A 13,864-nucleotide genomic window follows, 5' to 3' on the forward strand; every position below is an offset into this window, starting at 1 on the left:
TCCACTACGAAAGCGGTATATAAAAGGCAGGAGCCACACTACAGTTTTACAGCAGTATTGAAGTGCCCTGCAGGATCTACACTACTGCTGCTTTATAGTGGTACTGAAGTGCACTAACAACTGTTGGGAACCCATGACATGTCTACACGAAGCAGGATATAAGATTATGAATGTGGTATATGGTATGTGTAAGGGGCTCCAGCAGTTGTCAGTGCACTTCAGTACCACTATAAAGCAGTAGTGTGGATCCTGCCTTTTATATACCACTTTCATAGTGGAATATCCTGCTTGGTGTAGATGAGTCGAAAGATAAGTGACACAATAGCAGTTGGATGCAGTGAAATGTATGCTATATTTTCAAGGGAGGGGAATAAAGTTCCAGGAAAAACAGTCATGCGCTATTTTAAATAATGTACATGGAATGATCTAATCATGAAGGGAAAGGCATTTAGCATATGCTCAATGGTGCTCTTTTGCAGGGCTGAGCCCAAGCCCTGGACTTGCTGTAAAAGTGAGAGAGCAACAGAAGTGTGACAAGAGTGGTACACCACACAGGCTCAAAGCATAAGTGGAGTGAAGAGAGAAGGGGTTGTTCAGGAATTGCAGTGCCATGCTGTTAGGGACAGCTTTGTGCCTTCCCCAGCCTGGTGCCTTCTAAATGTTTTAGACCAACTCCCATCAGCCTCAGCCAGCATGGCCAATGGTCAGGAATCCTGGCAGTTTGTGGTCAAAGCATCTGGAGGGTACCAGGTTGGGTAAGGATGTGCTGGTCTTTTTTCCACTTTTCACCCTACTTCTTAAACAATTCGTTGTTGCTGCCTTCTCTAGTGGCCATACAATTGCAGTCCATTCTGTTAGGGTGTTTTGATGATGGGGAGGAGCAGATCATTATTTAAATATTATAAGTAGATTTATGTCACCTTTCAATTATATTCCATTGGGCATGCTGGCTAGGAGTTATGGGAGTTGCAGTCTAACACATCTGGAGGATGCCAGGCTGGGGAAGGGTGGTATAGCACATTATACTAGTCTTAACACTAGGTTAGACTAGTGAGGCCAGGCTACCTGTGTCCAAGCAGGGATGCTGCTGGCTGTTAAAAGGCACTCAGTGCTACAGAAGAGACTTATACTTTCAGTGAGAGATCAAAGAACACACACACACACACACACACACACACACACACACACACACGTTCCTTCAGGGGGAGTGCAACCATGTCTAATGCAGCCTTAATATTAGTCATCTGAGCATATGAATCATCTACCTTCAGTATCTCTTCCTTGTCTGGAACTTCAGTTTATTGCCCTCATCCAGTCCATTAGCCTTGCTAGATGCTGATTTAGAACTTCCATCACTTCACCTGAAGTTGAGGAAATGGAGGAATTGGGTGTCATCTGCATAATAATGGCGCCTCAACCCAAACCTTTGGATGGCCTCATCAAGCCATTTCGTGGAGATAACATGGGAGTCAAGGAGTAGTCCCCTTGAAACACCTTCTGAAATCAAAGATAGGAATGGAACCACTGCAAGACAGTGCCTCCAATTCCCACCTTGGCCAGCTTATTTAGAAGGATATAGTGGTTAAATTGAATTGAAAGCTGCAGAGGGTCTGAGGGGTATAGGAGAATCAACATTCTGTAACCACTCACCATATTTATATCTTCCAGCGAGCTTCACTAACAGCTGTTGTGCTATAAGCAAAGGCAGCAGTATCGGAATTAACCATTTTGATGCTCAACGTCCTCTTCAGATACAGCACAGTCTGAACTGTCTAGTTGGAGGGCTGCCCCTGAGCACACCAGAATTATATTTGGACTAGTACCTGGGCACTAATTGTGGCCATCAATATAATTATCAATGATAGGAGATTAGGATTACCACATTTCTGAAATCGTGATCTTCACGTTTTTAATGCTTATGGAGCAATTCGCTTGTCATGTGGATTACAAAAGAAAAGCTAAGAAAAATGTGATTAAACCCAAAGAGAAAAGAATAAAAAGAGGGAAAACATCTTCTACTGCTTGTTCCTCCTCTCTTCTCTCCCTCTGTGAAAATGTAAGTGTTTCCATTTGAGTTTATATCCTGTCCTTTTTGCAAGGCGTCTAGGGTAGCATGGATGGAGTCATCCTGTTTTAGCTTCACAACAACCTAATAAGATTAGGTTGAGAGGGAGGGAGAAAGTTGCTAGCCCATGGTCACCCAGTGGGCTCCATGGCTGAATAGGCATTTGAACCCAGGTCTTTCCATTCATGGTCCAACAGTCTGCGTAATGTGTCTTTAAGAACATAAGAAGACTCCTGCTAGATTAGACCACAGGCCAATCTAGTCTGGCATCCTGTTCCTACAGTGGCCAACCAGCTGCCCCGAGGAAACCCACAAGCAGGACCACTTGTGTTCCCAGCAATGGGCATTCAGAGGCATACTGACTCTGGTATTGTAATTCCTATATAGCCATCGTAACTAGTAGCCACAGCCTTATCCTCCATGACTCCATTTGAAAAGCTGTCCAAGGTGGTGGTTCTCACTATATCATGTAGTAGCAAATGTACTGTGTAAAGACGTACTTCCTTTTGTCTGTCCTGAATCTCCCACCACTCAGCATCATGGGATTATGAGAGAGGGAGAAAAATGTCTCCCCCTGCACTTTCTCTGTGCCATTCATAATTCAATACCTGAGAGAGTGCCTTCTCCCTTACCAACCTGCCCGGTCACTGAGGTCATCCGAGGGCCTGCTCCTGGTGGTTCCACATAGATCCATCCTCCGATTGGAATCCACCAGGGGAAGAGCTTTCAGTGTGGTGGCACCCCTCCTGTGGAATTCCCTGCCTCTGGAGGTCAGGCAGGCGCCAACCTTGTACTCATTTCGGCGCCTCCTGAAAACATCTTTATTCCAAGAAGCCTTTCCTTAATATGCAGCCTTGGATCTCTGTTTTTGCTTCTTTTAAATTTTGTTTCAACTGTTTTATTCTGTTTTTATTTTCATTTTATCTTGTACACCGCTCTGAAATTTTTCAATGGGGAGCGGTATATAAATATTCTAAATAAATAAATCTTGTGTCTCCCTTTCTCATCATTTTACTAACGTTTCTTAATAGGGGAGTTGCTCCACCCCCTGGATCATTTTAGTTGTCAGTTTCTGCACCTCTTCCAGTTCTACAATATCCTTTCTGAGGTACAGCAACCAGAACTATACACAGTGTGGTTATACCATAGATCTGTATAACAGCAGTATGATATTGGCAGTTTTGTTTTCTATTCCTTTTCTAATTATTCCCAATATTTCTACTTACTTCCTTTATTCATAGAACTTAAATTCTATACATCAGGAGACTGGATAAGGAAGTGTTACCACTATGACAATAGAAGTATTTAGCTGATTTGGTCAGAAGTAGCTATCAAAGGATCTCCTTCCTTGAGAAAAGGGGTTCATATTTTTCCCCTCTATGGTATCTGAATGTCTTCAAATTATAATTTTGGACTAAATGTTAACAGGAACCCAAGAGCAAATGAATTAAAAAAATAAGGGAGGTAACTTTTCAGAGTTTGAGTCCTTTGTTTTCAAACTGCTTTTAAAAGTGCATTAAATATTTGGATGTTACAGTCTGCTTTCAAATGAATGAGTTCCCATCTTTATTTTATAAACTGGAAATTTCACTATTGCTGTTATCTTAAATGTTTAATGCTGCTGTTTCAGCTGATTGTATTTTATGTTTCATTGTTTTAAATTTTGTCTTCTAAGCTGCCTTGAAGAGACTTTTCTTGGAAAGGCAGTATCACATTTTTATACTGCCCAATAGCTGAGGCTCTCTGGACAGTTTACAATTAAAACCATAAAATACATGCCCAAATTTAAAACTTAAAACATTGAAAAAATATATAAAACCAAATGAAATATGTCTGAACATTGCAGAGAAGCATAAGCAATATCTTTAGTTTAGCTGAAGTTTTGGGTATTGAAATTCTGTTTTCAAAAATAGTGAAAATGAGCCACTTCAAAAAGGGCTGCATTTCCATAAGGTTGACCAAAGCTGAATAATTTCATAAAAAAATTGTGGGCTGAAAGAGAAAATGGGGTTCAAGGAAAAATGTCTGAAGAATGCAGTGTATCAGCAACTGGGCATACTTAGATGACCTCTTGTGAAGTGATACTTCATAGTGGTGTATAGTAGACCGTCTTAATAAGACAGTGCTTAGTAAAGTTGTTTAGTCATGTGTGAAGGTTTTGCACTTGTTACTGGACTGCAAGCCTGCAAATGTTAAATAGTGAAATTTGCTAATTTCAGGTTTCAAAAGTTGTCTTCAACTGGAGCTATCCCCTTTGGAAGTGCTGAATTCATTAATGCTAGCCATACAATTATTTTGAGACCAAAGAGCAGCTTTAATGCGATTTTACATGTCTCTGTGGGCTGTTTTTGGCATCAAAGTATGACTTGCCTTTAAATGGATGGTAATTACTAGGTACTAATCAATTAATTGGATATAAACAAGATGGTTAATTGACTGAGAAGATTGTAGTTAGGCAATGGAGTGTAGAATCTGGACAATAAAAGCATAATCAAAAGTTGTCACATTCTCTGGTGTAAGTTAGGCCATGCAAAATTTGAAACTTGTTTGGTTATATTTAATTATGCAATATAATAAGTCAGTGAATTGTTTTCCTTTATGTCTTAAAATATGGTTATATCTTTCTGTCGTGTGTGTGTGTGTGTGTGTGTGTGTGTGTTTCTATGTGAATTCTCCTACTTTCACATTTTTCTTATTTTGGCTTTCCCTGCCCTTTTATTTTGCCCTGTGTAAATCTTCTGATTCCACCCCCTTTCTAGTCTTTACACTTTCCCCTAGAATACTTTCCCACTTCAGTTCTTCTTCTTCTCTCTCTCTCCCTCATCCCTCAGACATACACTTCTTTTTCTCTGGTCGACAAGGTTAAAAGAATAACATCTCCATTTTCCTCCTAGCACTGTTGCTTTTTGATGGCCATAGTACAGTCTGAGCTTTAGCTTCCCTTCTAGGCTGCCACTCCTTTTACTTTACAGCAACCTTTTGGTACATGCTCTGTTCTTAGGGTCTCCTATGTGGTACCTCTTGAATATCTGTACTCCAGACTACTCCTAGATCTTTTCTCTGCCTCCACCAGCCTCAAACCTTTAGCAGCTCTGTCCCCAAAATATTCTTTGTGAGTGTCCCAACACTTCCCAATTCAGGGGAAGGAGGAGTACCCATTCCCAAATTCTACTACCTCTGTCCAAATACTGGTATTGTATGTAAATTTGCCTGATTGCAATGGCAGAATCTACATATTCTATTTGCGATTTTGACTATGGTACTTTGAGGTTTGGTTGCCTTTTTTCCTAATCCCCAATTTCCTTTTCACTCCGAATGATTAGATGTGGCATGCCCATGGTGTTGCTGTATGAGATAGACCATCACCCTCATTAGCCTTGAAAAGCCTCTAGCAGCAAAGAACCTCCCCTTAAAAGTTAAGCAAGCTTTGTGCAAAAGCAGCAAGGACTCTCTTTTGATTTTGGATGAAATTTCATAGAGAGTGTTTGTAGCTCAGGCTATGCCGAATGAGCTGTAATGCATACCCACTCTTTTTTTAAAGCCAAGATGTATTATTTCATTCTATCCATTGCTGAGGCTGCTGTAAAAATAGTTAGGAATATAGGAAGCTTCCTTGTACTAAGTCCATTGGTCCATCTAGCCCAGTATTGTCAACACTGACTGGCAGCAGCTTCTCAAGGTTTCAGACAGGAATCTTTCCCAGGGCTACCTGGAGATGCCCAGGATCAAATCTGGGACTTTTTGCATGCTCTACCACTGAGCCATAGCCCCTCTCCTGAGCCACATCACTTCCTTTTCAAAAGGTATGCAAATGTCAGCAGAACTGCTAAAACGCTAATCTTTCCTGGGTATGCAGCCAATATTTGGTATTGGTTTAGGTGGGCAACTTGTGGCTCTCCAGATGTTTTGGCCTATAACTCTCATCAGCCCTAGCCTGCATAACCAATGCTGAGGGATGATGGGAGTTGTAGGCCAAAACATTTGGAGAGACGCAAGTTGCTCTCCCCTGGCATAGGTCATGACATTGAATCCAGACTTGAATATTCAGAATGGCAGCTGTCACTACAATGAGAAGCCCCACAAGGAAAATCACCCACAGTGGCTTCTCATTATGTGCAAACCAGGCCTTTGTGTGATGTTGACAAGTTCAAAAGAAGGAAAATGTCTTTATATTCCTAATAGTATATTCATACATTCATTAAAAAAACCCTCTTATCTATTGATCTCAATTAACTGAGTATGTATACTCCATTGGAAAAAAAAATATCTTGAGGAGTTAGTGTTGCCCTTTGAAAATCTGTGAGGTGAATAAAGAAATAAAATGTCTTGTGGCAGCAAACTCCCCACCCCACCCCTATAGCTGGAATCAAACTCTTAAGACTTTCAGAGCTAAATATGATTTTTCCCAACCTTGCTCTCGAAAGCTGGGCTCCCATTGAGGCTTTAAAAAAATCTGTTTTCATAAGCTCAGCACAAAGGCTGTTGAAGCTTCTTGCAGTGCCTGAAAGCCTATATAGACCTGGGGGAATTTGTGACCAGGAATCTCTCAAGTCTATTGTGGCAGGGAAAACTTTATCCTTTGAACGCAATAGGAGCCTTATCATTGACTTCAAGGCAATAAGGATTTTCATGAATAGGGTTACTAAGAGAGCACATTCGGAACATGTTGTTGCACTTGTAAGGTGGCATGAAGCGTTGTTCTGGCATTCTTTTCAGTGTTGCCCAAGAATTTATTTTATTTAAATATTTCCTTATAAAATGGATAGTCTGTAAATGGTATTAACCCGAAAATGGTATTAACATTAACACTGACATACACACTCTCTTTGTGCATTAGAGAGCTGACTTGTCGCATTATAGACAATTAGACAGTTGCACAAATGAATGAAACCAGTGTGTCAATGTATGCATTCCACATGGTGATGCATGGAAGTAACTACAATGTGGGGTTTTTTCATGCTCCATAACTAAATTATACCACCAGTAGAATTGCAGCACCGTTCCACTGAACATATCAAGTTGCCTGAAACTGAGTCCACCTGGCCCATTGTTTCATCAGGCTCAGTACTACTGACTACATCAGTTAGCAACAAATCTCCAAGATCTGGTGCAGCTCTGATATCTTTTCTATAGTGAAGATGTCAAGGGTCTTCTGCATGCAAAATATATACTCCTAAGGCTGACTAATGGCCCCTACCCAAGTATGTGGGTCATACAGACAATACTTTTAAAGATTTTGAATGACTGTTCCAAGTCTGTAATAGCTTTTGGCATCGTGACCATAGAATAATAGTCATATTCTGTAATATCATATTTATCCTCTATATGAAGTGTCAATGAACTATATTTATTAAGGGACCATTTTTAATCACTATGGGTGGTGGGAGTAGGAGGTGAGATCCTTCACTGGGAACAAATCTCATTTTCAAGAGTCCTTACAAAATGAGCCATAAAATTACAATATTTCAAGGCACTTTGTAATTCCAGTGCAGGCAGCTCTTCATCATGGAATCTGAAAGCTCGGAAAATACAAAACTCATTAGATTAAAATAAACCACCTACTGCGAGGAAAGAAAGCTTATTTATCAATATCAATTTTGTTTCTGATTACCCTGCATGGCAATTTGTTATTTCTAAGAATTATGAGTTAGGTATCATTCAAACCTAAATGAAAGTGTCTTTCCTAAATCTTAGTTTCAATTTCTTTTGAAATTTACTTAGTTTCAAGGCACGTGGAAAATGATGGTAGGTGTCTGAGTAAAAAAACACAAAACACTACCAAATACAAACCCAAATAGATTTTGTTGTTGTTTAAAATATGTTAGTCAAATCATTGACATTACACAAAGATTTTGCACTGGATCCAGAAGCAAACTTCCCCAGCCCACTGAAAATGCTACACAGGGTATTGGGGGACCTACGGTATGGGATACTGTGGGGAAAAGGGGGATTACCAGTGGAGGTTGGAGTCTCTGATTTTGGTGGGGCTGTGAATCTTTTCTGGGTTTCAGTCAGAACTAACCAAAACTGTAAAGGAGCCATCCAAGGTGCTAAAACCTACCTTCAAATAAGTTATGTGCTTTGGATGGCTCCTTTAGAGTTCTAGCTGGTTCTGATTGAAACGCAGAATGGTTTCACAGCCCCACTGGAATCAGAGCCACCAGCCTCCACTGGAAAGTCCCCAAAATTGGCAACGCCCCCTTCCATGAGTTCTTCTGCCAGCCTTGTTGCCTAAGCTTAAATCTGGATCCAATCTTTTGTTGATATTGTGATTAATATCCGTTAAATCACAATATCAACAAAATTCTGTTCCAATATATCTGTTCCAAAATAAAATGGAGTCCATTTTTCCCCCAGTTCAGTTATGAATTGTTGAATCTTGCTGGACACCTTAAAAAACACCTGTTACTAATTAAGGATAGTTAAAGACATGAACACAGTATACTCTAACATTCCCAATTCCATGGATGTTTGTGTAGAAGTGAGTCCTCGTTAGTTCAATGGAGCTTACTCCCAAGTAAGTATGCATAGGATTGTAGCCTAAATCTCAGTTAAGAAAACATAAGCAAACAGCTTGAAATATTATAAATGTGCAAACAAAACAACAAATACAAAATCTACAAAAAAGGATTTACAGTAAGTGACAAGGATGATGCCTTAGAACATTCAGTTTCTATTCCAAAAGCCTCTAAAATTTTCTGCTCATTTCCAGATTTATTTTGGGTCAACATATCCCTCTAAGCGATCTCTAGTACCTTAAGGCTGCGATTCTAAATGCATTTATTTGGGAGTAAGTGCCACTGAACTCAAGAGGACTTACTTCTGAATAGACACAATAGGATTGCACTTTAAATTACAGATAACTGTTTTAGTCCAAATAATAGAGTTATTAGAGTTATTAAAATGTTACAATACAAAGCAGTGAGCACTTAATAAGTTATTCTTTGTTTGCTAGAATTACTGCTTGATTTCCAATGCAGCTAATAAAAGATTTAAGACAAGTACCATACTGGCACATTGACAGTTGACATCACATCCAAATAATTTAACAATATAATCAATGGATCATCAAACCGAAACCTATCACCAATCCAAGTATATTTGTCAATACAAGGATGTAGTAAAAAGCAGAGGTGATCTGTATGATAATGTATCTATTACTTTGAGAGACAGACTCTCTTGAGAGATGGTGAGCTGAGAAATGGTGAGCTAACATCTGGTAGCAGATAGCTGAAAGCAGAAAGAAGAGAACAGAGGCTTAGGACAGATGTAATTAGACACGTTGGTAAACAGATCTCTATAAAAGAAACTTTGTTACACTGATACTTGACCCTGTGCTCATTACACTATTCAACTGAGAAGTAAAACAATCTATAGAGTGCTCTCTGTCAATTAGTAGCCATAGTTTCAGACTAGAGATGTGTCAGATATGTTCCAATATACCATGTCAGCATTGGTTGGTGGAACACCCATTAAGGTGGACTCGTATATCCTTGTTTATCTCATAAAAGTATGAAAAATATTAAGTTTCGTCTTTATAAATGGTGAATTATTTTAATCAATTAAACATTTAGTTAACTTGGTTGATCTTCCTTTTAAGAAATTCCTGCTACGTTGAATGAAAATACTCTTGCTCTCTTCATATCTGGAGTCTTGGGGAAAGCTATGGTTGTTTTTGGGGTCCCTCACAAGGGCCTCATCATCATAATGCAAGCAGAGAGATTTGCCTGGGAACCAATCATCTGGGCATTACCAAGCATAACAAAAAGGTGAACTAAACAATCAGCAGAACTATAAAACTCATCTCTTGCTGGATGATATCACTTCAGATGACAGATGGTAGCATGTTTCGGTGTTCTTCCAAGTCCTTTGCAACACATGGAAAACTAGGATATGAGGGGAAAGAACTAGGCCAGAATTTTTGGACTTGATTCCCCGCCCTCTCAGAAATGGAATAGCATGAAAATTGGGATATAATGAAGTTAGCATGATGGAGAAGCACTGGATTGGTATCTGGCTGAATACTACAGTACAAGAGGCCTTCTCAGACAGGTGGACAAATGCCACATGCACATCATTTGTGGGATGACAGCTACTTTTTTGTTCTTTCAAAAAGCAAGCAGGTAGGCCCAGCTGTCATGTCCCAGCTGCAATTAGGAAGGTAGTCATGTCCCAGCTGTCATGTTCCAGCTTTGGGAAGTCAGAGAAAAATAAAATGGTTTAGCTATTATATTGCTTTTTGTGTGTCTACTGTATTTTTTACGAAAAGGGAAACAAGTTCTTCTTTCTCTAAATGCTGAGCTGCTGCCCCCATTGCACACAACCATTCAAGAGATGCTGATTTAAAGGCTCATTTCTTTTTGTTTTTTTAAGCTCTTGGAACAGCAACTTGCAAATGCAGAGAGAAGTCTGACATTGTAAATTGCAAGGTAAAAAATATTGCTCTGGAGGCGTGAATGGTAAAGACCAGGAGGAGAATGTAAAGGAAGGGGTTATGGGTCTTGGAGTTGTTATTTGTAAGTAGGGCACAATGTTTCTGCATGGATGTCAAAAAGAAAGCAGTAGTCAAATAGTGGCAAATCTTCTAAGGAGGCAGCTAAGTAGGGTTTGTGTGGAATGATAGCTCTCCTGACAAAGGAAGAGCTCCAATTGTATATTTAAAATAACCAAATCATCTAGTTAAACCAAATGTACTAATTCTGCACCAACATTCCATGCCAAATTGAATTCTGAATGAATGAGTGACCACTGTATCTTCTAAGATGAAATGCAGTTGACCAATGCCAATTTCACCTTGATTATTTAAATAGGAATGAAAATGTGGCATATATATCTGCCTAGTTAATGCATGGAAAGCACTTAACACTGTAAATGGTATGCTCTGCTTACCCTGTTATGTGTTTTCATTCATTTAATGCCAAAAATGAGCACAAAACTGTTCAGTGTATAGATACGTTCTCTGGCTGGATTCTCATCCAAGTAGGATCATCAGGGCAAAAGATAAGGAAAAGGGGAAATGTGAAAAGGAGTCACAAAGCTGGTGGAAAAGATGATCCACGCCATGTTCATTATGGAAAGTTGCTTAAGACAAAAATCAACAACTGTTATGTGTACTTGGTAATTACTATTTTTTGTGAACTGCCTACCTCTTATAATGACCCAGAAAGGTATATGCTAGTATTGCTACTAATTCAATGCACATTTCAAGGGTCTTGCTCAGACATTACATCCATAAGAATCTTGCAGGACCTGAATGAATTTGTGTAAGAATACTGATGTACACATATGTTTAGTCTACAACAAATACCCAGTATGAAAGGGGGGGGGATTCCTTTGTAACATGCAAATTTTATATCCAACTTTTCAATTTTCACTACCTAGGAAAATATTTAATCCTAACCAGCTCGGCTTCCTGAATCAGCTTGTTAATTCCAGTTATTTGAATTTAGTTTTGTACTAATGTTTGGCAGTTATTCGATGTCCCAAGTTTTGCATACTAAAAGATGGGTGTGATTGGTTTGTCAAAACGATCTAGAACGAGCCAAGACTTGTGCTAGCTGCAAAAACACATGGTTCAATATTATAAAAACATTTTAAAAGAGAAAGAGGATGTGATGACCGCCTGCCTTTTAAACCTCTGTGCTCAGACCCTCTGCAGAGACTGGCAGTGGATGAATCCAGGAGCTGGAATTTAAATTCCCATGAATCATTCTAGAGTATTTCTTATACCATTTCTAGTGTTTTGTTCCTCATATTAACACATTGTATTCATTTAAAATGCTTATAGACCATCCTTTTATCAAATCACAGGGAAGTGTACAAAATTCAGTAAACCTACAATTAAAATAAAATATGAAGATAAAAACAAACAAAACCAGCAAATGTTTTGTGAAGAGATTATTTTCCTTTGACACCAAGAACACAATAAAAGGTCCTGAATCAATACTTCATGATGGTAAAAGGCTTGTATACCCAAGAGTGGGCATAAACTTTGAACCCTCCAAGTGTAATAGCCTATTCCAGAATCCTTTAAATATATCAAGACGGGAGATACCACAAACAGAGAGGGATCCAAAAAAACACATGTGAATTCTTGCTAAGGGCTTGCAATATCCTGGTTGAATTTCTGAATTTTTGTTTCTTTGAACAGCAGACTGCCCTGCCCTGCCCTGCCACATCTTAAACTGTTTCTGACAATCCCCTTAATTTCAAAAACATTTTGGCATGTGGTAGTTGTGGTGCTGGCCTAACGCTGTTGGGGCATCACAGAGAGCTTTGGCTATGGGGCAGTATATAAATGTAATAAAACAAATAAATAAATAAACTAATTTCAAGTTTCTTTGAATTCTCACCATAGTTTAGGGACATCACAGCAATAACAAGCATCATGCAACAATTCAGTTTCTGTAACTATCATATCCCTCCCCTGCCAAATGCTCTCTAGATTGAAACTTTACCTGTATGGAAAGCTGAAACATTAATGTAGACAGAATTCACCAGCGAGTCTTGGGAATTGCTTGCTTAATATAACTAACTTCCTTAGAAAAGACAACACAGAACTAAAAGGGCTGTGTCTTTGTGAATAATGTAAATTGCTTTTCCACTTTATGTTGCTTTTTAAAGGCACTCAAGGGGTGGGAGAGAGTAGCATTTCCTTCCTCTCCAAGAGCTCCATCACATCTAAGGTAGAAATGCGTGGCTCCCGACGTCGCTTCCTGAAAACAGGAAGTAACGAGGCCCATTCAGTCTGGCAGGAGAGAGCAGCAACCAGACTTTTTCTGGGGGGTTTTGCAGTGCAAGAAAGGCCAGAAGGGGCGGAAGATGCACGAGAGGCAGACAACGTCATGTGAGCAATCTGTGAGTGCCCAGTGATGAGCGTGCAGTAAAACGCTCGTTGGATGGAGCTCTAAATCTAGCAAGCTGTAAATGTGGATTGGACTCCTAGCATTTTCATGGAATTTAAATTCAAGAGGAGTCTAGCAACTTGGCATGTAAGAGGTTTCCATCTTGGTGAGACACGTAAAACGTTCCCACTCCATCCAATTAGCTTTCTTCCCTTACCTGAATACGTGTGTCGGTGACTCATTTATCCAAAAGAGAAGAAAACAGTTATATGGACAGACCCCACTCAGCAACAGATTTCTAAATCTCAGTTGAGTGTTGCTTCAGGAATTAATTTATCGGCTGTGGTTCCTGAAGCACCCCTCAAGCCAGATAACACAAAGTGGTACCATTGCCCAAACGGAACTGGAGAATAACAAAACATTAGAATGATGAAACAAGCAAGACACATCAGCAAATACAAGTAGGATGATTAGAAATACAATAGAAATAGTGGCTAGCATTTTTAAAGTTCTATTTCTCTTAATCAGTAAAGAAGTCACTGTTGAGTTCTTTTAGTTACCTAGCTGGCAAGCATGATTAGCAGAGCTTGGGTACTCATGTTTGGTAAACTTCTCATTCTCCCAGGTTTTCTCTGTTCAGCCATGTCAAAATCTCACTATTTATAATATTCTACCTAGCATTCACTCTAGTTCCTCTTTGACATACATCTATGCAATTTGACTAAAGTGGGAGCTTTGGACTATGACATAGCTCCTACCCATGCCCTCAGGAGGGCATCTCCCTAATGTATCCAGAAGGACCCTTGTGAAGGTCCATCTCCTCATGAGCTGATGAGATTTCATTTCCAAGAATTAACTAACCCACCTGTGGCAGACTCTCTTGCCCCAGTTCCAAGAACACATTTTTGCACTGACAGCTCGCTTATAGCATATACATCATTCTGCATTTACAGTC

This window comes from Elgaria multicarinata, chromosome 8 (assembly GCF_023053635.1).
Source record: "Elgaria multicarinata webbii isolate HBS135686 ecotype San Diego chromosome 8, rElgMul1.1.pri, whole genome shotgun sequence".
Classification (NCBI taxonomy): domain Eukaryota; kingdom Metazoa; phylum Chordata; class Lepidosauria; order Squamata; family Anguidae; genus Elgaria; species Elgaria multicarinata.